The 2,850-nt window shown below is 67.5% G+C and overlaps 1 pseudogene; it reads right to left on the bottom strand.

Annotated features, from left to right (window-relative positions):
* Positions 1-379: 379 nt before the first annotated feature.
* Positions 380-1,998, bottom strand: LOC116957669 (uncharacterized; annotated as a pseudogene).
* Positions 1,999-2,850: the final 852 nt, after the last annotated feature.

The following is a 2,850-nucleotide window of genomic DNA, read 5'->3' as shown; positions in this document are numbered from 1 at the left end:
TCCGCGTCGCCCTCGCGCCACGGACCGGCTTCCCTCCTCCTCCTCATCGTTCACCTCCTCGCGCTCCACTTTGACGCCGCGGTTCCCCTCCTCCTCCTCCTCCTCGTCGTCCGCCTCCACCTTCACCGCCGCCGGCGGCCGCCACGCCGCGCGTCCCCGGCTCCCCCTCTCCCGCTTGACGCGCCGCCGGACGTGCCGCCTGCCGGCGACGCCGACGGCAACCGCCCTCTCCTCTTTCTCCTCCTGCTGCTGCTGCTGCTCGTCGTCTTTGTCTCCGCCGCCGTAACCGCCGCCGTAGTCGTCCTGACGGGCCGCGGCCAGCCCCGGCCACGCGTCGCAGCCGAGGTCGTCCGGCGGCTCTTGCTTTATGAACGGCAGCGTCCGTGCCAATTCCTCCTCCTCCTCCTCCCTCTCCTCGTCGCCGCCGCCGCCGCCGCGACCGCCGGCTCCCTCGAATTTCACCGCCACCGCCTCCCCGGTGTGAATCCTCTGGTGAGCCCGGAGCTGCTCGAAATCGGCGAACGTCTCCCAGCACTCGGTGCAGCTGAGCCCGCCGTAGCCGCAGTCGTCTTCGTCCCCCACCTCCTCCTCCTCTTCCTCCTCCTCCTCCTCCGCTCCTCCTCCCCGTCGTCGTCGTCGTCGTCGTCGTCGCCGACGAACCTCACGAACGGTCGCCGGCCGCCGCCGCCGCCGCCGCCGCCGCCGCCGGCCGCGCGCCGCAGGTGCAGCCGCTTGTGCACGCGCAGCGTCTTGACGGACGAGAACACCTTGCCGCACTCGGCGCACAGGTGCAGCTCCTCGACGGCGTGCGTCTTCTGGTGGCAGCGGAGGTACTCGAGCAGGGCGAAGGCCTTGCCGCACTCGCCGCAGGCGTGCGGCCGCTCCCCCGTGTGCACCGTGCGGTGCCGCTGCAGGTGCTCGGCCTGGGTGAAGGCGCGGGCGCACACGGCGCACTTGAAGGGCTTCTCGTCGGCGTGGATGCGCTTGTGCTTGTAGAGGGTGGCGGCGCGCGTGAACGCCTTGGCGCACACGGGGCACGCGTACGGGCGCTCGCCCGTGTGCATGCGCGTGTGCATCTTGAGCGCCTTCGACTTGCCGAACGTCTTGCCGCAGAAGGCGCAGCGGTGCGGGCGCTCGCACGCCCGCGCCCGCTGGTGCTCCCACAGCAGCGAGAGCCGCGCGAACTGCTCGCCGCACCGGGAGCACGACGGGAGGCCGACGGGGAGGCGGACGACGCCGCCGACGCCGCCGCCGCCGCCGACGCCGCCGACGCCGCCGCCGACGCCGACGCGGCCGACGCCGTCGCCGCCGCCGCCCCCGCGTCCTCCCCCCCTCCGTCACCGTCGCACTGCTGCCACTGCCGCCGCTGCTGCTGCTGCTGCTGGCGCTCCTTGGCGTGCGAGCGCTCGTGCAGCCGGAGGCTCTTGGCCGACGTGAGCACCTTGCCGCACTGGGCGCACATGACGAGGCCGTCGCCCGTGTGCGTCCGCTGGTGGCAGCGCAGGTGCTGCGACTGCGCGAACGTCTTGGCGCACACGGCGCAGGCGTAAGGGCGGTCGCCCGTGTGGACCCGGGTGTGGCGGTCGAGGTGCTCCGACTGGGTGAAGGCCTTGGCGCAGAGGCCGCACGCGTACGGCTTCTCGCCCGTGTGGATCTTGCGGTGCTTGTAGAGGGTGGTGGAGCGCGTGAACGCCTTGGGGCACGCGGGGCATTGGTAGGGGCGGTCCTCCGTGTGGATGCGGCGGTGCACGTGCAGCGACTTGAGGCGGGCGAAGGCCCTGCCGCAGGCGGCGCACGCGAACGGCCGCGCCTCGGCGTGGCCCAGCGCGTGGCGCTTGAACTTGACGTAGCAGTCGGTGCTGTACGGGCACTGGTCGCACTGGTGCATGGTGGCGGCGGCGGCGGCAGTGGCGGTGTTAGAGGGTGGTGTTGGTGGTTGCGTGGTGTTGGCGGTGTTAGAGGGTGGTGTTGGTGGTTGTGTGGTGTTGGCGGTGTTAGAGGGTGGTGGTGTTGGTGGTTGTGTGGTGTTGGCGGTGTTAGAGGGTGGTGGTGTTGGTGGTTGTGTGGTGTTGGCGGTGTTAGAGGGTGGTGGTGGTGGTGTTGGTAGTGGTGGTGTTGGTGGCAGTGTTGGTGGTGTTAGCGGTGGTGTTAGTGGATGTTAATGATGGTGGTGGTGTTAGGGGGTGGTTGTGTGATAGTGGTGGTGGCGGCGGTGGTGGTGTTGGTGGTGGTGTTAGAGGGTGGTGGTGGTGTGGTGGTGGTGTGGTGGTGGTGGTGTGGTGGTGGTGTTGGTTGTGCCACTGGCGGTGGGGAGCCGGGTCTAGCGGTGCACTGGGTAGGCGCAGACCTGCGGGGCGAGACGCACGTTGGGTTCACCATCACCGCCATCATCACCATCACCGCCATCATCACCATCATCACAACCATCACCGCCATCATCACCATCCCCGCCACCATCACCACCATCATCACCATCATTACAACCATTACCGCCATCATCATCATCACCGCCATCATCACCATCCCCGCCACCATCACTGCCATCATCACCATCATCACAACCATCACCGCCATCATCACCATCACCGCCACCATCACCGCCATGACCGCCATCATCACCATCATCACTGCCATCATTACCACCATCACCGCCACCATTACCACCATCATCACCACTATCACCGCCATCATCACCATCACCGCCACCATCACCGCCATGACCGCCATCATCACCATCATCACTGCCATCATTACCATCATCACCGCCACCATTACCACCATCATCACCACTATCACCGCCACCATCAGTTACACAGAGATCCATAGAGTTACACAGAGACCCATAAAGTC

Source organism: Petromyzon marinus, chromosome 80, assembly GCF_048934315.1.
Source record: "Petromyzon marinus isolate PM22_M1 ecotype Great Lakes invasive population chromosome 80, UKy_Petmar_22M1.pri1.0, whole genome shotgun sequence".
NCBI lineage: Eukaryota > Metazoa > Chordata > Hyperoartia > Petromyzontiformes > Petromyzontidae > Petromyzon > Petromyzon marinus.
The sequence above is the reverse complement of the archived record's forward strand: the minus strand, read 5'-3'. Positions and strand labels throughout refer to the sequence as shown.